This window comes from Centrocercus urophasianus, unplaced genomic scaffold (genome assembly GCF_019232065.1).
Source record: "Centrocercus urophasianus isolate 14NV4802_14NV808 unplaced genomic scaffold, USGS_Curo_1.0 seq_15, whole genome shotgun sequence".
Classification (NCBI taxonomy): Eukaryota; Metazoa; Chordata; class Aves; order Galliformes; family Phasianidae; genus Centrocercus; species Centrocercus urophasianus.
The window spans coordinates 7185210-7206897 of NW_024884697.1; the positions used below are offsets into that span (position 1 = coordinate 7185210).

The 21688-nt window shown below is 37.3% G+C and overlaps 1 protein-coding gene across 3 annotated transcripts in view; it reads left to right on the forward strand.

Moving 5' to 3' along the window:
• SEMA3D (semaphorin 3D) overlaps nt 1–21688 on the forward strand; it is a 139871-nt gene that overhangs the window by 5533 nt on the left and 112650 nt on the right. The window contains exon 1 of one of the 3 annotated variants that reach the window (XM_042815707.1): nt 1075–1095. The exons of the other annotated variants lie outside the window; for them this stretch is intronic. The gene's annotated coding sequence lies outside the window, so the exon portion shown is untranslated. Of the gene's footprint in view, nt 1–1074; nt 1096–21688 lie in introns of those variants that run through there. 3 annotated transcript variants of the gene reach the window in all.

Below are 21688 nucleotides of genomic sequence, written 5' to 3' on the forward strand. Positions count from 1 at the left end.
CATGAAGTGTGGCTATCTATTATTGCTTTTGTTTACATAATCTCCAGTGTCTGTTGTAAAACAATAACCTGTTCTCATTCAGAGAACTTCATATTAATTTATTAGTGGTATTGTTCAGTGATATTAGTCCCAGTCTGTCCTGGTGTTTCCAGTCAGTAATGAAAGTTCTCTTCTTGAGAGCACTGGTGATGTACCTAAACAAACAAACAAAACCCACTTACAACTATAATGTAGGGCAAGAGTCAGTGAGCACAAAAGACTGTAAGAGATGTAGGTTCCTCAAGAAGACAAGTAACAAAACACGTTTTATTTGGTAGAATAAACAGAGATCTCAGCCTGCTTTTCTGCTGTTGAATGATAGGAGCATCAGGGCGAAGTTGAATTTGTAACGGCATTATGAGATCCCCTATTGTGAAAGATAAATTGCAAATTTGACCTAATGCCCCAGTAGAATAATTACATTGAATTAACTTGACTTTTGGTTCCAGTGACCTCGACTTAGCAAATTAATTTCTGATCAGTGTAGCTTCAAAGAGTCCACTTTATTCTGGGTAGGACATTCTAGAGGGACAAAGTCTCCACATGAACAAATCTGGAATTTTTTAATCCATTGAGCTATGCAATACTTTGAGTTAGAGATGTAGCCTTAATGTTTAACTGGAACAGAACTCTTGTCTTCAACAGGAAATCTGCTAGAAGAAATACTTTGCAGAAACAGAAGTTTACCAAGAAAGAAAATATAATTCAGTTTTATTCATCTTTGGAGCAGACACAACAATTTTTACCTGATCTTTGTGTATCTCAGCATATGAAAAGTAAAGACATTACTATCATCTAATTTGCTGTAGGCATAATAATTTAAGTCATTAATCTGTAGGAACAAGCCAACTCAAAGAACAGAAATGAAAGCATAAAGGGTAGGTAATAAAAGCCAGATATTTTTATTATGTATATTCCCTTCCTAAAATTGAAATATAAAATCATTTTTGGTAATGAGTTTTTTGTCAATTTATATTTAAACATGTATATCTCCATTTCAGAGTTGTAACCTAGTAATATAGACTTCTTGAAGAGGATCCTCAAGAGTAGTCCTTGGTAAGGAGTTCCACAGTGATCATATTTATTACAGGAAACCTACTCATAGACTGAATCTGCCCCATTAATATAATATACTCTGAAGTTGAGGGTCAAATGTCTGCTGTGGGTTGGAAATAAAACTGCTGCACTGAGGTAGTGGAGAGTGTCCATGGGAAAGATGGCATCACAGAGAAATGACTGCTGTATTGCAAAAAATAGTGATATAACAAGCTTAATCTTCAGCTGGTGTTGGTTAGAGATGCATAACTCAAATTAGTGACATGATATGTAATAGCTAAGGGCAGTCATATATCTTCAGAAGGACTGAGTAGCTCTGAAAGCTGAAAGAAGAAATCAAACTGTATATACTTGCTTTCAGTGTATTTGGGAGTAGAGTTGTAAAGAGAAGACAGAGACTGAAGTTCTGAGCAGAGCTGCTGCTTGTGCAATGACTGGATGATTGTAATGGGATTCCCAAAAGCCAGAGACCAGGAGGGAAGGCTATGGAAGCCAGTTTATAGAAAGTTAGGAAGAACGTTTAAGCTTTGAGCTGTGGATTTAAATGTGGAAGAGATGAGTAGATCTTATGTTTTCAGTGTGTGGGAGAACTGGGCAGCCTTGGAGCCATGTCTGGGTTTGCAAGTAAGGTGGGCAGAGCAATGCTTCTTTTCAAATACCACAAGTACTGAACAGCTTGAGATAACCACAGATTTGTTGCATGTGCACCCAATAGGCCAGGTGCCCGAGGGGATGTGTTGTTAAACAGATTTAAGCCTTGGTACAAAAAAAGGTAGTTTTTGTATTGCTTTCCAACACCAAGGCTGAAGAGGTCATAAATATTTCTTATGAATCAAATCTTTTGGCTAAAATAATTTTAATAGACAGTGATATTGTACATTACTGCCTGAGTCACTGTGGTCTCTCAATCTGTTTTTTTTATATAGTATGTAATATTCTCAGAACAGAGGTTTTCTCAGACCTGATGAAATCCAAGGTGTTTATTTTAGGACTCAAGTTATTGTGCTTTTTGTTGTTGGTTATTTTGTTTTATTTTTAATTGATTTTTTTACTGAACTCAGTTGAATTGAACTCAAAGTCTTAAAGCTTTGGAGAAAAGCTGACTGGAAGTAATTTTTGGAAGGTCAGTCCTGCCTAAATAAGAAAGAAGTGAGAGAATTAATGCTTCTAAGAGAATTACTAACACTATCCAGGCTTAAGGGTCTTGCAGGCCCTCTAGAAGAAAAATGCATTGAACTATGCTGTACTGTGCTGTCTGTCTTTTAAAGATGAGTATCTTGGGTAATACTGTTTGCAGTGTTCAGATTTATTCGGGAGTTATAACTCTATGGTTATAGTCCCATAGTGACATCTACAAAAAGCAGACATATATTATCTCATAAAGCTGCCTCAGCTTGAATTTTGTTTTAAAAAAGTATCTATAGTAAAGGAATATCTTTTCCAATATGACACCCAGGCAACGTGTACATCTTTCATTGAGTTTCCACATGGGAGGAATTTGTACCTTCATATCAAATCCGTATAGATTGCTCACGCTGAAGACTGATTAAGCTCACAAAATAATATATATGTGATGGAGAAAATGATACACCAATATTATGGTATCTCTCTGAAAATCACTACATCTGCTTTTGTTTTTTTGCCCCCTATATATTTATACTTTTAACTTTCTGATAACTATTATGCTGTGCTTCTGTCTGAAGCTCCATGAAGCCTTTTCTTCCTGTGCATTTTCCACAGGTCATTGCTTTCCAAAAAGGCAACACAAGCACTGATATACAAATGATAACACAGAGACCAATTTTCTCAGCCATGCTTAAAGTCAAATCCTTGCTGTAGGGATAAATTGTTGTGCTTTGGCTCTTAATAACAACAACTTTTCTTTTTTTCTTTATTTGTTGCTGTTGTGCATTGCTGTGTAAGTATGAAAAACAAATACTTACACACAAAACGTTACTAAAAGTTCAAATGCCAATTTCTGCACTTTCTCAGTCTGACAGAGAAGTGGGAGATGCGTGCAGCACACAGTGCAGGGAGCTTGTTCCTCTTAATCCCAAACATCCGTCTTCAAAGCCAAAAAATACAAATAAAAAAGAAAAACAGAACAAAATGGTCATATTCAGTTTAACACCTGAGGTCAGATTCTGCTTGGTTTGCCAAGCTTTGAGCCAGGGCTTTTCCATTGCCCTGGACCAGTGCTGGCTGCCAGAGTGTCCTGTGGCACAGTGACTTGGTCTCTCTTAGCTGGAATTGCCCATCCTTGCCTTTTCCTTGCAGTATGGCTGCAGGTGGTTTCCAGGACATTCTACTCCAGTCTCCAAATTTTGTTTCCCCTCTGCAGTTTAATCTCTTTCCTACCACAGTTTAAATCTGTTTTGAGCTTTAGTGAAAAATCCGAGTGCATTTATGCTGTATCCTGTTAATTCCCAGAAATGATTCAGGATGAAAAGTGCTTCATTCCTCAAGAGTACCTCTGCTCAGCATCAGTCTTGCTTGTGTAGTGTTTACTCAGACAGATTTCAGGTTTTGTGTCAGATTTTCATGACAATGGTGAGAACGCCTTTGTTTGTGATAGCAGTTATGCCACTGATATCATAGGCATGGCTGTTCTGCACTTGGTCAGTGCAAGCTGTATGTCTATTTTAGTTCTTGGTTATCAGCCTGTTTTAATGATAATAAAATCTGCCTTAATGAGTGACATAAAAAAAAAATAAAATAAAATAAGAACTTCATCCATTTTGTCCTTACATTCCTTCCTTCCCTTTCCTGTAAACAAGGTAAATGCCACTTAAGTGATGTGAGAAGAGCATTTTGGAAAGTGTTTGGATTCATTATGCTTTGTTTTCCATGCAGGAATTTACATGACACAAAGGAAAGTGGGATCTGACACCTCCAAGATAAACTGTTAGACTGTCTATGAAGTTCTGCACTGATATTTATAAGTGAAATGGCATGTTATGCCAGAATAACCAGGACACAGTGACTTCAAATAAAAGTAATGTTGCTATCTTTGGTGCAAGTGTCAGCAGCGGATGCCATGGTCCTTTGTGATGTCCTTGGGGGATTCTCACAAAGCTTTTCAGCAGGCATTATAATACTCCTACTGTCTGTTTTCATTCTTTTCTCAACACAATAGAAGTTTGCGTCTTAGAAGGCTTGACACTGTTTAGATTGTGCTGTCTCTCGTAAGCCATCTTTGAGCCACATGGGAGAAGAGGTGTGAGCACAGGTTATTAGAAGTTGAAAATGTGCTGCTGGAGGATGAAGATACCAATGACAGTGGAAACAAAGCAAGGTACACCAGAGGCCGTATAGGTGTTATGTTCAGAAGGATCCAGAGGTTCTCAATTAGTGTCTCCTGTTTTTTCTCTTAAATCTGTACCTTTTTTTTTTTTTTTTTTTTTTTTTTTTTTTTCCCAAATTGTTTTATTAGATCCCACTAATGGCATGTAGCCTGAGCTTCAAATACATCACCTTATGGAAAGCTTTCCAGTCTTAACCTGTATATATGTGCCAATACCCAAAAAGAAATCCAATTATACTTTGGAAGCAACAGCAATTTCTCATTTCCCTTTTTGCACATACTCCAAATGAAGATGTGGCTGCAGTCCTGTGGTTTTCTTTTCTTGAGTAGCTGTCGTTTCTACCTCCTGCCCTTCTGTTTGGCTGGCAGACAGTTCCAAAATAGGCATTTGAGGTTTTGGTAGTGTTTGCTGCTGAAGGACATATTCTTCATTCCCTGCAGAGATACAGTGGTGTGTGAGGTTCTCTGATTTGCGTACAATTTTGAAGTAGAGCTTTCCTCTTGTGGTTCACATAGTACAGTTTGGGAACCCTGAAGCAGAACAAATATATTTCCTTGTTCTAAAGCTAAGTGGTTACACAAAATTTTCTTATTTTTGCATAGGATGTTTATCTGTTTCAATTTCAGAAGAAAAATACGGAAATACAAACTAATTACAGAATCTCATGTTCTTGATGTCTCTAGATACTTAACTCTATCCGCATAACAAGCATTAGTCTTTAAATAAGCTACTGGATTCAGTGTGGGGATAAATTTAAAAGGTTCTGTGATCTGTTTAATACTTGTTGGTCAAATGTCCCTACAGTAATCTGGACTGGAAAGCCATTCACAATTATTCAAACATCTTATTTGAAAGGGCTGTGATTCTTTAGCTGTATGTTTCCAATAAGCTGTCCATGCCCTCTGCTTAGAGTTTCTGAGGAAAAAAAAAAAAAAAGGGTTTGATGATAATTTGAATTTGAGATATGATTGTTTTGATTATCTGGAGCTCAAGCCTGCTGTTCTGCAAGGGCAGAACCACACAAGTGCAGTACAGAAGCTTTTTATAATGTCATTTGTTTGGATAATACGAGAATATCACCTCTTTTTACCTACTTAGAAGTTTGCTTTTCTTTTTCAGCATAATGAAATCATAAAACAAAAACAAAAACAAAACAGATAAATAAGCAGAACCTACTTTAGAAATCAACATTTTACTCAAGTGTGACTCCCAGGAAGGCTGGGGACTTAGCGTTCAGAAGTTTCCCCCAGAGTTATTCTGAGAAGCAAGTATCGCCCAGTACTGAAGTCTGCTCTGGTCTGATAAGGTTTGTCTACATGCGGAAGTCAACATACTGTTAAGCTAGAATAACTGTACAGAGTGGTATCTTCTCCACACTCTCTGGATGATCAGTCACAAGGTATATGTCCTAAGTCTGGTTTCAAAGTGAAGTAAGCTGCTTTCTAATTAAAAGGCTTAAAATATGCACTTCTCCATGACATGACAACAGAATAGTTGGTATGCTGCTGATCAGACCCTTATTCTATTAGACTCTTGTTGACAAGCCCTAAATATTTCATCTTTAAGGTCTTGATGAGTTGCAAGTGCAACAAACAATATTTGTGCCTGTAGTGTGATAGAGAGTACCTAGATGCTATTTATTAGGACTGTGCTTGTTGAAATGAATATACTATTTTCACCGATTTTAGTGAATGCTCTAATATTATGTCCATGTATTTACTTGTTCCACAATGATGCCTAAAAATCCAACCTAGATTTTTTTCTCATTCTGCTATTACTGATATTAACATCCAAATAGAGTTTAGAAAAGAGCAATAAAATGAGAAGGAAGGCTTTGAGTCAGGTTTGATTTATAGGGAAAAGTTAAAGGATTTGAGCGTGCATAGCTTGTTTGAGTTTGACGAAGAAGAAGACATGACTGTAAATACTTCAATTCCAAAAACAGCAGAGGATTTCCTTAATGTTAAGGGCATTCCGAAGGTTAGGATAGCAGCTCAGCAGACCTGGGGTTAATTCCATGACACATGTCCTTGGGCAAGTCATTTCAGCTTAGATCCTAGCAAATTCCTAAAGGTACCCTGCTGCCTCTTCTTTGTCTGCATCTTTGAGTGTTAGTCCAGTGATGCTGAAAAGTACCTAATTTAGACAGTTAACTTGCTAAATACCTTTGTAGGTCTAGATCTTGGCCTCTACCTCCATATGTCTGTAAAGGAGTAAAAACTATCATATGTCATAAAAAGAGTGAAAGAACAATGGATTTGGAAAATATGGGTATTCAGATGTTGAAAAAATGGTAGCCATGCAGGTACAGTAGAAAAACTAATTAAGATGGGGTTTGTTTCATGCCTCTGTATTCAGTGCAGAGTTGAGGTGCTCCTAAAGGCCATGCACTGTGTTTGACAACAGTTACCTGAGGCATAAGAAGAATTCACCCCAGCAGTGCCTGTCTCCACCCTCTCTGAGGGGAGCCAAGACAATGCATGAATTTTAGACAGAAGAAATGAGGCAAGCTGAATGAATAAAATTATCAAATAGAATCAACTCAGCCTGATCTTAAGGGGAAAAATGCCTTTAATAAGTGCATTTGCTGAAATTTTCTTTTACAAAAATGCGGAAACCACCTCAAAGAACTTCTGTTTTCCCTCTGTTACATCTAATAAAATAATCTGGGAAGTCTTTTATTAGAAAATAACTACATGATAGAACTTCCACATCTCCAGTTTCTAGGACACAGTTCTTATTCAGGCCAGCAACAGCCCCAAAGTGCTATGGTGCAGTGCTACTACTGAATGTTGTATCTAATAAGGTCTACGTGTCCCAGGTTACCTAATACTACTTTTGAAATTCTAAGCCTTTATAACTGAAAAGGAACTGAGCTTTTCAGGAAATCTACTCTCAGTGTCTCTTGTTTTAGTGCGTCTTCCTCACGCTAGTTGAAAATAGCTCTAGGTGGTAGCTGTGTATTAGAAAATGACTGATCCTCAGAGAAAATACAGTTATGGGTGCCATAAACTGAAAGAAAAACAAACATGTAGAAAAATGAAAATTATTCAGAGGAGAGTTTAAAAATTTATGGAGGCTTCTATTAGGGCTGCTGGAGGTCCATTTACAATGCAGCTGTAAGATGCTGGGTTTCTGAGGAAAGCTGGAGCAATAAATACTCAAGAAGATTGAAATAACCCGAACTAGGCCCCTGCTAACCCGTACAATTGCACCAATTTCCATTTCAAAGAAAGATGAGCTTAATTATTTTACCCGGCCATTGGCAAGACTCTGCGATAGAGTCCTCCCTTGCATTATTACATTCGTTACCCTGTAGGACGGCAACATCTCTTTGTGACTAGTTTACTTTTTGGTTTGTATTCCTCAAAGAAAAGGCCTGCTTTCATGCTTTGTCCCTCTTGTTTTGGTAGCTCCCACCTCCAGTCTTGCTAGAGCTCATCCTCACACAGCTGGACTTGTTTCCTTCACAACTGTTGGTTACTTGCCTGCTTTACTGGCTCTGCAGGGAAGGGAAAGAGAGCATTCCCTTGCTATTCAACCCTTTGTTTTCTGGATCATCTATTAAAAGAGACATTGCTGAAGTGAGCAATCAGACCCTTCAAGGACAAGGGGTTGGTGCTGAAGACCCTGTAGTTATTTCCATACTGTGGTAGACTTATGGTTGGAAAAATCTAAAATACGCTGAATTCAGAAGAGCAAAATACACTTGCAGGAGTTTGTTTGTATTACTTTTTCTTGACCTTGCTGACCCAGTACCTATTCCTTTGGGAAATCAGAGAAGGCCTGTTCTAAAGACTTAGAAGTGAGTTTCAGTTTCACACAGGGGATCTAAACACCATGGGGATCCTGTCTGGGTGTGAAGCAATCCTGGTCAGATCAGGATGTGAAATAAGAACTCCCTCATTGAAGAACAGTAATTGAAACACAAGACTCTGAGCTTAAATACCACTGAAGATGTCTGTGGTCATATTCAACTTCAGCAAGAATCAGCCAGTGAGGCAGCCTGGAGGTGCACCTAATTGTGGTTCCTTGGGAGCCTGGACATGAGCTAGGCACAAGTATTGGACTCTTTAAGGATGCTTGTGTGTTTATCCTGCAGAAATGCAGATGCATGAGGCATTTGCATTCTGGATTGTTAATGCAGAAGGAAATAAAGGTGAAACTGATGTGAGTTGCACTGAAATCAGTGAGTTTTCTCAACACTCAAATATTCTGATCCTGTATGTGAATGACTTCAAGTTTGTGAATTCCCATCTTTTGCTTTATGCCATAATTCTGGGAGCCTAAGTCTAACATTCCAAGTGCCTACTCCTTTTGTCTTACTTTTCTCCTCTGAATCTCACCCAAATGCCTGATGTGGACAGTGAAAGATATTTAAAAGTGTCCTGTCCTTCAGGCACAAAAAAGACATTTGCTTATATGAATCCTCACAGGATACAGCCCTACACATCCACAGGTGGTTTTAAAACATAAAACAGAGAAGCGGAGACAAAACAGAAAACAGAATTACCACGTTGCCTATATTTAGCAAAGAAGCTGTTATGCCCTGCTTGTTACTTTCATTATTATTACTTTTATTATTAATAACTATCTCATCTTTTGCTCCCTCTTTTTTGTCCATCTGTTGTTATTCAGTACACAGTTACACTATAGGCTGCAAGTAGGAAAAGTTCTTGTATCCCTTTCATGGTATCTGTAGCGCTATAGGGTCCTGCCCCTGACTGGGGCCTCTAGGCACTATCCTAATATAAATAATACATAAAAATAGATCAGCAGTGTAACATCAATCAGGAAAACCATACAAAGACCTAAACAGTGTTTGTGTATGGAATTGCTCTATTGTCTCGTATGTGAATCATGCAATAGCTTGCTTTAGTTTTCTGAGTTAGAAGACAGATCATAAAAAGCCTGATACATAAATGTATCAGTGGATTATGTGCAGTGAACTCTGAGGAGATCTATAATTACTAAAAAAGGGAAGTATGCCAAAGACGATTTACAAGTACAGAGAAGAATGCATCTTTTGTGATGTTCAGGACTTTATCAGGTTTACTTTGGAGGTTTTCCAAGATGAATAGCAGAAAACAGCCAAAAAATGCTAAAGCAGTCAAACCAAACTTCAGCTGCAACAATAACTGCAGTAGCCCAAGGGTTTGCAACAGCTTCCTATCTAGACACAGTGTTGATTGTTCATGAGGAACCAGGTAAGACCACATTAACCAAATCAATTTATCTCAGTGATGCAGACAGCTTTTGATGTGTATAATGGCATTACCTAGCAGAAACAGCTATTAATAATACTGCCAGTTATTTTACAACCATTGTTAAAAAGCTCATTCACTCTCAGAGCATGAGTTGTCTACATACTATCTCCAAAAATCATGAGTTTAAACTCCTCTGAAAAAAAGTCGTCAGGTATGTTAGAGAACAAAAATATACCACAGGAATGATGCATTACTATCCACATTTGGCTCTGAATCATAACGATGCAGTGACTTTCTCTTGAACATCTTTACATAATTGTTCCTTGCAGTGAATTTGGTGAGATTTCTGAGAGGTTTTGGGAGGTAGAAATCAAAGAATCACTGAAGTTGGAAAAGACCTTCAAGATCATCCAATCCAACCACCCACCTACCACCAATATTTCCCCACTAAACCATGCCCCTTAGTACAGCATCTAAACGTTTCTTGAACACCTCTAGGGACAGTGACTCAACCACCTCCCTGTTCCGGTGCCTGATGTGAATTGCCTTTCATAAGTTCATGTACTGGAAATTTGCTTATTGTGACAGCAAGGCTTTGGACCTATAGCACTAGTTCTCAGATACTTTTTGAGAGAAATTGATTCCTATCACTTTCCACTTTCAGTGCAAATATGCTTTGCTACAAGTACTTTTTTACTGGACTCCAGCTGTTGGAGCTCCATTTTTGTTTGATAACCAATTGAGTGCTCCAAGAAGTGAGATGGGAGCATGTAAACTAAGATAGTCATTTAGGTTCTCCGTGTAATCAGCATAGAGGGAGACACCTTAAATTCCTGTTCAAGACGTGGTTGGGAGGATTTAGCCCCTGAAGGGCATTTTCCCTCTAATAACTATAAATGGAGACTATATGAACTTACGCTTAGTTTTTGGAAGACTATATTTAGATGGAGAAATCAGTGTTTATTAAATTAATGTGACTGCTTTTGTGGGTATTGTGAAGACACTGGAATATTAATAGCATCCAGAGCTTGTAAAGCAGAATCTCTGAGAGAAAACAGTGATCCAATAATTGTGATCCATTTAGATTCCAGTGCTTTGAGGCAGTGAGCTTGGATGAATCTCTGTCAATACAGAAGCCAGTCTCAGGGCCAGAGGATTTGGACACCTCTGCACTATGGTGGTGGTGGTGGGTTTTTTTTTACCTCTCCCCTTCATCTTTGGAGAAACATGCTGTTGCAGACTTGGAGCAGAGGTTGCATCTCTTGCTGAACCATGACAGTCTTGTACGTTGTTGTCTGCTGAAGCTGTTGCTCACCAACAGGGCTGCAGGAGTGTGTGGTATTTAGTGTATGATCATTACACAAGGTTTGATTTTGGTGTCATCATTGCCGTGGCTCTTGACATTTGCATCTGAAGGGAGCGTAACAGCTTTCTGGGTGCTTTCATGTGTCATCAGAAATAGCATTAATAAGTAAATCAAAGAGAATGTAATTGAAGAGACTGAAGCATTTTCCTTGACTTCAAAGAGTTAGAGTCTATTAAATACAGAACTGTGTCTTCAGGACCAATATACATACACATGAAAACAAAGAGTTGCTTTCTTTTTTTACCTGCTTTCTATACCATCTCTGTTAGGCTTCTATGGTGAATCCATGGTAGCAATTTTCCTGCTGTATTGTTGGAAAAGTGGCATCACGTCATTTATTTATTTTAGCATTTTGAAGGTCCAGCAGCCCTAGAGGTGTAAGCACTGAGAACTGTACAAATCAGGTTCCTAGATCTTTCTATAAAATCAGGCAGACGTGGATCCTGATTTCAGAATCTTACTAAGCAAATTCTTACAGTTGTGTAGAATTTGTAAATGGATGTAGAGTAACTAAAAGTAAATTGCATGGATCCTGACAAATCTATAGAGAAAAACCAGTTTCCTTTGCTAGTCTCTTCCTTTACATATAACTTGAGCAGCAAAAAAGAGGTAAGCAGTTGCATAATCTTCATTCATATCATTCACACTCACATGTTGGGAAAAGAATTCACAGCATGAGAGTGGGCTCAAAATTAGAAGAGAAACATCCCCAAGGCTTTTGGAATAGGAAAGAAAAAAGAAACTGTAGAAGCTTCACTCTCATGATTGTTAAAACAAAACAAACAGCTGAATGGCAGAGGACTGATCTTTGTCATAAAACATTTCCTGAAATTCCCTCTTCCAGGATCCATGCTGATTATTTATTTGTTGCAGTTTTTTTTTCCTCATGAATAAAAATAAAAATTAGCCATCTCATATTCTGAATACATCAAGAGGGTTCTAGCAAAATTTTGCAGGTTTCTTAGTTGTGATCAGTTATTAATCCCTTCTTATTAGAATGACCTAGGTTGAAAAGGACCTCAAAGATCATTAGTACATGGTGAAAGAGAATAAGAAACTTATCCTTTATCCTTTGTTGTAGCCCTACTATCTAAAAAGGTTAATAACCTATTTATGTTGTCAGAATCACAGAATCCCAACTGCTTAGATTGTCAGGGACCTCTGGGTCCCTCTGTTGCAACCTCTGCTCAATTAGGGGCAAGATGCCCAGAGCCATATTCTGGAAGCTTTTAGAGATCTCTGAGAAGGAAGACTCCATGGCCTCTCCATTATTTGATCACTGTGAGCCTTTCATCTTCAGTCCTGCAAATCTATTTCCAGCAAGTACAGGAGCACTGCTCCTAAAGTGTTTAAAAGAATCTAGCCAATGTGACTGTGACAGCTTTTATCTTCTTTTTCTTATTTTTGAAGTCCATTTAACATGGAAGGTGAACTGAGGGCAACTGTGTATAAGATAGTGAACTTTTGCTGTAAAAGCTGGCCATTGGGCAGGATCCTGTAAGACACTTGTATGCATTGTAGTGGGTATCAGCTTTTTGCTGCTTTTTTTCTCCAAGTTTGTCAAAGCCCCTCTGAAAACAGAGATTTTAGTAATCATAAAATGCAACTGATATTTTAGCCTAACATTTCCTTTTTTAAAACCAGAGTTATATTTCAAATATTTTATCTGTAATTTTGCACTTGCTTACAAAGCCTAGAACCTATTTCCCTTTTTAATTTCTTTTTGATGGTCATGTTCACTCGATTCTCGATTCGATGTCTGTTCTTACAGTGTGGGATGTTTTGCAATGTATTGCCATGTCTTATGTTTTTCCACAGAAACTGCACATTGAACGGCAGTATTTTTTAAGTACCAGAACTTGATGAGATCCTTTGCTGGCTCTGTCACTTATTATCTCTGCTGATGGCTTCAGTGGCATGTTTCTCTTGTGGAAACAGGGACTGCAAGAGAGACAGATGGGTTGCATCTGTATTTGCAGGTTAAACAATGCCAAAATACAATGTTTGCTAGCAATAGCCTGTGATGTTAGTATGCTTTGTTGTTTTCACTTTTGTCAACTAGCCCTTTTCCAAACTGCTCTGGGATAAGCTGAGGGAGTATGGAAGGCTCCCAGGAAGAAGTATTTGGAATACATCTGTCCTGATGGAAACAAGAGTTTAGCTATATGGACAGAAGTTGTACCAGGCTGTTCTGGCTTAGGATCTGTAAATAGTGTCTGTCATGTTTTGTTTATTACATTCTTAGACTTGGGATCTGGATGCTCAAGTCAGAGCTGCACTGGCTTGACTGTACCATACTCTTGTAATTACATTCACTTTTTCTCTACCCATCTTTTGTTTGTTTTGTCTTTGTAGATGTAAGCCCATCAGGGAAGGTATTGACACTTGCTCTTTATTTGTAGGGTATTTAGTACCATGTGGTCCTGACTGCCATAGATTTCAGTGGAAATGAAGGCAATTGAATCTCGTCTTGCATGTTTGCTTGCAGCTTACTGTGTTTTCTCTGTCTGTAACTATTCTGTTAAGGATGGAACAAAGGGTAGCTACTTAAAAACTGTAAAACCTGTCTCATTTCAGCCTGGCTATTTAATTTTGTAGGCTTATGTCTGGCCCTTAAGGTTAAAAATGTTTCTTTTCTTGTCTTGGCATGAACAGCAAATGGAATGTTTCAGACTTAAAAAAAAAAAAAAAAAAAAAAAAAAAAAAGAGTCCATACAACAAAAACCAGAATGATGCAGCCTTGCCTGTTTTTCTTGATCTGAAACTCTCTAGCTGGAGCATGGTATGGCCTGGCCATCCCAGTTTCCATTGCATTTGGATGGAAATTTGAATATCAAATGGGCTATGAAGCAACTATTTGTTCACTGTTGGGTGCATGTTTGCTTGTTTTCTTTGCATTGTAGCATTTATTTAGCTAGATTACTTATCCTTTTTCCTGCACAAATGTCCTCAGAACCTGCAGGGTAAACCAGTTTTGATGCATAGTGAACAAAACTCCGAGATGTTACTGGGAAGCAGTGACTAAACTTTCCATGTCTTACATTATACAGACTTGAACTCTCCTGAAGGGGGCTTATCCAGCAAGGTCAGGACTGTGATGAAGTATAAGTTTGAAAGAGGAATCTGCTAGAGAGATAGTATAACCCACTGAGTGATAAGCGCTGACAGACTGGCACCCTGATGTTTGAAGTGCTTTCCCTTGCAGCAGAAGTATGTCTCTGATCCTGATGTGTTATGTCCAGACTCAGTCTGTTTTGAAAGCCTATACTTTCTTCGCACGGAGACCCAGAAGGATTCTGGCTGGATGTACTTAACAGAACCCTAAATTTTGGGCCACAGCTAAAGAAGATGAATTTTGAATATTCTATATGGCCCTCTTAGAAGACACTCGTAACGATAATCATGAACATATGTCAGTCTGCTTACATTATAATTATTACATTTTCACATTAATGTTTTCCTAATGCCTCACCATTAAGTTATTGTGCTTACTGCACTAGTTCATAGATCATAAAAGCATTGAGTTATGATTTCAAAGGAATTATACAAAAATAACACCAGAGAAGTTCAGTCCTCTTCTAGTGACTAACAGATTGGTGACATTGTTCAATCTGCTCAGGAAGGCTCCTGTATGGTTCCTGTTCTCTTCTATTTCTTTCTTTCATGTTTAGCTTGTGCATGCTCCCAGTATGGCCACACAGGGAGAGAAACTGAAATACTTGAGAGACTCAGAGTGGGAGAGTAAAGATTAAGTGAAATGTCCTGGGACTTTCTAGGAGAAAACTGATCTACTCTTTGCGGAAAAGTTGGAGACAGAAGAATTATCAGAAGCTAGTCATAGATGGTTTGATTAATATGAGATCTTAAGAAAAAATAGTGGTATATTTTCAGTTCCTTGAATGAGTCTACTTCAGTTAGTGTTGAAAATTTATATATATGGACATATACACACACATATTAAAAAGAAAAAAAATTACAAATTTTGTAAAAGACAAAGCAAAACAAAAATCTTGGGAGAAAAAAAAATGCAGTTTTTTCTTTTTATCCTTCTATTTCTAGCTTAGGACTTGGGCAAGTTTCCAGTGCCTGACATGGTAATTCTGTCATCTAGTCTCGTAGTTCAACAACCATTGATCAGAGCTTCTGCTTTTGAAGATAAGAGGAAGCAGGGGTATAAGTCTTCATTATATACAGGACTAATTAGGCTTCTCTGTAACTACTTGAATACAGTGGGCATACCTGCATAGATGATAAAATAAAATACTCTTTTACTTTCAATTAATAATAATTATATACTAACAGGCAATTATGTATATGCTAGCTTTCTGTGATTTGCAGACATGCTCCCCTGCATTGGCAACAATGAGAAATGACTTGAAAAGTCCTATCATTACTGGCATCCCAAATAATTACTGTCTGCACTTTCATTCCTGCCCACTCTAATGTGGGTTGCATTTTTTAACCATGCAATCAGATACCGTGTGTTCCTCAAGACCTCTGGAGAGTTCCTGCAGAAGGTGGACACTGAATGAGGGAGATACCAAGGAAGTAGAAATGTTGCCTTGTTATTTTTGGAAGAGAATGTTGCCTTTATTTTCCTTCTGCTTCATAAACTTGTCCTGAGAGGCAGGATCATGTTGTTTGCAGTTACATTCCAGCTGTTGTTCTCATGTCTACAACTTTTGAGTTCTCGGCCTTGCAATCTTTTTTCATTTATAATGGAATCCCTTTTGTTCAGCATGTTGTTTTCTTCCACTTCCTTTCAAGTCAGAATACTATCACTGTAAGGATGTGTAAACCTAACATGGCAAATGTGTGGCTAATATCCATAACTTTTAGTAGAAGGAGGGTAAGAGTCTGTTATATCAGCATCAGGATTCATTCCTTTACCTCCTACAGAAGAAGACCATGCTTAGGCATGCCAAGGGTTTATGAGGTTTCAGCAAATAATTCACAGAGAAGGGCATAATGTATGGAGCAACTAGACATAAATCTGGAATTGGAGAAACAAAACTAATTGTTCTAGTTATATATATATATTTTTTGCTTTGGAAGTATTTATTTTGCTCTGTCAAATTGATAAACAAGTAAAAGCATAGGCTCCTTTTATGTTCCTTCCATAATATCTGGTACTTAACTAGAATAAATAAAAGGAGTTAAGTAGCTTGGGTTGGTGGTTCATACGATTCATTTTCTGGTGGTTCCTGCTTCTCTCTGTTGGTTATGCAAATAGCTTTGATTGGCCAGGCTGCCAGCTTCTGCTTTGTGGGTACCTACATCGAATGAAGGTATTCCTCAGAGATGTCATCAAATATTTTTGCACTAAATTCAGTAATGGTGAGCTCTACTTTCATTCAAATGATTTGAATGAATGTGCTTGGTAATTATTCTGTCAGGACGTTCATGATCCTTTTATAGAAAATTAATGCAGCTTCATTAGTCAGTGGGCACAAACCATTGTATTGTTTACTAATTGCTTTCTACATTACTCATTCCACAGTGGAAATTTTATTATAAATCTGTATTATAAATCCCTGCTACTTTCATAAAAAATGTGAAGACATTCACTAAAGTATAAGAAGGATAATTGCTGGGAAAATAATGAAGGTGGGAAATTAGTATGAATCAGATAATTTCTATTTGCAACTGGAATTTCTTTATTTCTATGAGTTATTGTATTACCTCTGTTGAGAAGGAAATTCCTACCACGTTATATATTGGATCCAAACAGAAATGTGTCTTCTTAGTCATCTTTGGTTCCATCTTTGAATTCAGAAGAGTGAAATTTTCAGTATTAGATTCACTACAAAAATTTCGTCTTCTGTAGTGCATTTCTTCAGGAGATTGAAATCTCTCTTATTATGAGACAGATACATGCCTTTCTAGAGATTCAGTTCAGCTCCGTATAAACAGAATTATGCTATCAATATGCAGCAGTTTAAATTAAGTAAGCCCCATGCTTTACCAATGTATGAGTAGTAGCATGACTTAGTTTACATATCTACACAGGATATTAGAAGGAATTCATAGGAATTCCTTTGAGACTTGACCTTTTTGACAGTGTCATTGACGTTACTCAATTTCTTCTCTATTATGCAATGGAAACACTAAATGCAGCCTTATTGAATAGTCTTATTGAAGTGTAGGAAGGCTTTAAGTTCTTTCAACATTTATTTATTTTTTTATTAACTAATTTTTTCTGTGTTGGGGGAGTTTTCTGTGTTTTGATATTTACAAAACTGATTAAAAATATTTGATGTGTCATGTGATTAAAATATTTAAAACTAAGAATTGTAGAAAAAAATCCTATTTTTTTGGTGAGGAAAGTAAAAAAAGATTATTTTTTTTTTTTTTCCACTGGGATGCTTCTGTTGTGGCAGCTGATATAATAATCATTACAAAAACAACCCTATAGGAGCTGAATTAAAGTGAAAACTAGATTACAGTGGTGATATTGTTGTGCACTGTCATTCATATTTAATGCTTGACATTTTCAGCATTGTACAGCACAAATTTAGTCCTCAGTTTAACAAACAGTGGACTGTTGATTAGTGAGACTGCTTCTGTTTTTCTATCCTTGTGAGCGCTTCTGGAGAATCACTAATTGTCTTATGAAGATCATTTTGCATCAATATTTGTGCCCCTGTAGTTGAGCACTATTTTTCTGACTTTTTACACCATAAAAGAACCTTGGCCCTGCAGTGGAAAAAAAAAATACATTTCAGATTGTATTGGCGTAGCGTATTGAATGTGTTCCCAGAGATATGTCCGAGGTCTATTTTGTTTTTCAGTGATCATTTATATTATACTTCTTGTTCCCTTGAGGACCCTTGCTTTGGCTTTCTAAGAGCACAAATACAACGTGATAGCTGTGTCTTTTTTTTTTTTTTTTTTTTTTTTTTTCCACCTCAGATGAATGGAACAAATGTCCAGATTTGCCTAAATTACTGCCAACATGTAATCTTCATTGTTTTTTTTTTTAAAGAGTTGTTTGTTTATTTGAAGGAAGTCTGCCAGCATTTACAAGCAACATAAATGCAAGAACAAATGGTTATTTAATTATTTAAAAACACTAGTATTGTATTTATTGGCCTATTTCTTGTGCTAAATTGAGCTGTTGTCATGGCATTAGTCTTCTTAGGACAACATACAAATATGCAGTTAATATACTGAGGATTTTTAAAACGTGATTGCCTCGTCAAATGTTGCCTTTCAGAACTGTCTGGGTTGTAACTGTTATTAGACTGACTTTTGTCTTGACAGCTATTGTCCCTATAATCAGTTCACACAGGGTAATTGGCTCAGCCTTACCCGTGTCCAGCTCTTGTAGTTCCACCTGACCTTCTTCCTCCTTCCACCCCCTCCTTCCTTGTTGCATATTCTCTCAGAGATGCTCTGCAGCTTCCTGGCACTGGGCAAAGTCCAGCCCAGCAAAGCTGAACAGAGCTGTCAGGCAGATAAATCAAGGTCCATGGTTTTGTTGATTGCGTGGAATGCTTTTGTGAAGACATGACAGATCCCTGCTTCACTTATGCTTGATTTCTCAAGTTTGGCTATGGCTGATGGCATGTTAGCATCAGGGAGGAAACCACTGCCTTTTGGTTCCCCTCAAAATGCTCTGGTTTTATTTTGAATGCTTCAATTATTGGAATTAATACATAAGGGTTTTACAGGCAACATCCTGCCTGAAACCACATGTTGGAGAAGGCTGAAGTAGAAGATACACTCGAGGTTAGTATGACACGCAGGAAAGAAGGAAAAGAATCGTTGCCAGCTTTTGAAGCTTTTCTGTCTTCCAGCTTGGATATCAGATATCAGGCTTGGGCCAGATCCCACTGCATGCTCCAGTTCACTACTTGCATCCATTGAATTCTAACAATTGTTAGAGAACACGCTTTTGAGAAGGACAAACCTCCTTCCTTTTTTTGTTTCTGTGTCTGCCACTGAATTTACCAGGGCATCATAGCTAACTACCTTGCAGCAGAAACTTTCTAAACAAAACATCAGCTTAGAATTAGGTGTTTAGCATGAGCCTAGGTGTTCTGGGTGTCCTATGATTGAGTTTGATGGCTCTGAGTTTGACAGTCTGCCAGCTGTGGGTATGCGTGTTCAGGTTCAACTTTTGCTGTATGGAATGTGAATAATTTATGTTGTGGATAGGTATGGCTATCACCAAAGGGTCTGGGGCCAAGACTCGCTCCCAGTTCTGTTTGGCACAGCCCCAGTACAGACACAGTGATGGGTTGGGGCAAGATTTGGGGGAACAAATACAAACCCTTAGTATTCTCAACAGGCCTCATCCTTACTTGCTCTTATCCCTCCAAATACTCTACCACTGTTAAATCTCTCCAGCTATCCTAGATGTTGGACGTTGTCCTTTGTGATGACGCATTGCCACCTTACAGACATCTTCAGGTTCATGTTGTTCTTTCTGCCTTCATTGCTCTACCAACGTTGTTCTTGAGAAGTGATGTTATTGCTTCCCAATATTCCCCAAGGGAGATTTCTCTTTCTGCCTCATGCACCCAGATTTAAGCATTGCACTGTTGCACTGGGGGTTGAACTCTGCATAGCTAACATGAGGGATTTCTCAGCATTGGCATCCTTCTTCACTGCACCAGAGCCTGCTGCCATTTAACTTGGGAGAGCAGTTCTAGACACATGCATTGGGTTCAGCAACTACTGCTTGTTTGTTAAGTGATTATATTTTTCTAAACTTATGCTTTATTTGTGGCAAGAGTGGCATTTATGCAAAGCATGGTGATGTGTCTCTGTGTCTTTTATCTTCTGATTCTGTAGATGTACATAAAACAGCTATAGCAGTGTAGATTAGTTTTGTGTAAGTAAAAGTGCAGTGTTAACCGAGGAATTACAAATTAAATTAAACAGATATAGCCACTTGGTTTTCAAAACAATATGGCTTCACCATGGTGAGAGAAATCATTGTGATTTTGTTAGTCCTTCATGGGCAAGGATGGAAGAGATCTCATTTTAAAATTTAATATTAGAACACTACTAATCCAACACTAATCCAAAAGGGATAATCACTTCCCTGTAATTAGCATGGTTGAATTACTCATGGGATTAAATGTTTAAAAAAAAAAAAAGAAATATGAATTTTTAAACAGTTCAGTTCAAGATCACTATATACAATGTCAGCTTGTCTACAAGACAGTTTCATTCTTGCTTTGATCCCCTTTGATCCCAGAAAGACTGCAACTAGCTTTCAGGATTTCATAATGTTTCTCTTTCAATATTCCTATACCTAGGAATAAATTGCTTCTTTTGAAGATATTCACTGGCTCAAATATTAGTACTTGAATTCAGAAGTTGTTGGATCTCTCATCCTGTGTTCTTGGTCTTTTTTTGGCTTGTTTTCAGATTAATAATGGAAGAGTAGATAAGCTTAAGAAAAAAAAAAATCATATAATGATAATAATGCTATATTTCATCTTAATAGTCCTCAAAAAGCTATTATGCAGCATCAAAAGAATAAAACTGTTTTTCTGTAGTGCTCTAAGAAGAATACCTTTTTTTAAACCCTTGCCTCACAGAGATTTATATTCCTATGGGAATGCAAGTAAGTGATACCAAGGGCAGTAGCTTTTTCAGTGCAGCTGTGGTTATTGTTAAAAGAGATAAGTATTTGAAGAAATTTTGATATTTCAGCCACGCTTTGATATCAAAGGTCTCCTGTGTGAAATACACAACTATGCCAAGAAAAATATAAATGACCATTGATTGGTGCTTCCTGTTTTTTAAAAAATAATCAAACACACAAAAAGAAAACAACAGTAAAATTTATTCTGTTTTTAATGATTAAGAAATAAGATTATAATAAGCTGGAAGCTCATATGTAGTTGCTGTGAAAAACAGTAATTTCCACTGGAATTAGATGCAAAGGTACATACCATGACACTTATATCTGGGTATGCACAAGTTACTTGTCTCTGAATATTGCAGCATTTATATCCTTAATCTGTTTTTGTTATAACAACATTAGAAATCACCATAAAACTTTTTTAGCATTGGCAGCTAGAAATTTGGATCAAATACACTGAAAGAAATACATAAAAATATGCCAATTTGAGATTGTGTGTATTCATATACTGCAAAGCAATATAGCGTATATACTCTGTCTAACTTTTCTTTCTTAGTAACATGAAATTATGGAAAAATAGGATTTTTGCCTATAACCTAAGAGCCTAGAAAAGTACTGAATAATAATCCTTCAGCTTTCACTGATTTTAGTGAAAAGTGAAAAAAAAAGTTACCACATTGAAAATGCTGCTTGATAGCCTCTGCCAACTGACTGAAACAATGAAATCTGCATTCTGCATAAGAGATAAAAAGTTAAAATATAGCTGAAATTGTTTTGTTAATGTGATACTGAAATGTTCCATGCTCATTGTAGCTCCTTCTTTATGTGATAGATTTGTGCTTTTTATAATTTCATCTGGTGTTAAACCAAAATTAAGGCTTAAAACTTCACTACTTCCCACTTTGACAAGAGACAGTAATGCAAAAATAGAAGGAAATGGAGCTTTACCAAGATTTCTTCCTTTGCCATTCTCCCAAAGAAAAATCTGGAGACTCTCTGATTTGCCAGCACTTGTTTTTAATCCATAGACTATGTCTAGCATCCTTTTCTTTTTTCTTTTCTTTTCTTTTCTTTTCTTTTCTTTTCTTTTCTTTTCTTTTCTTTTCTTTTCTTT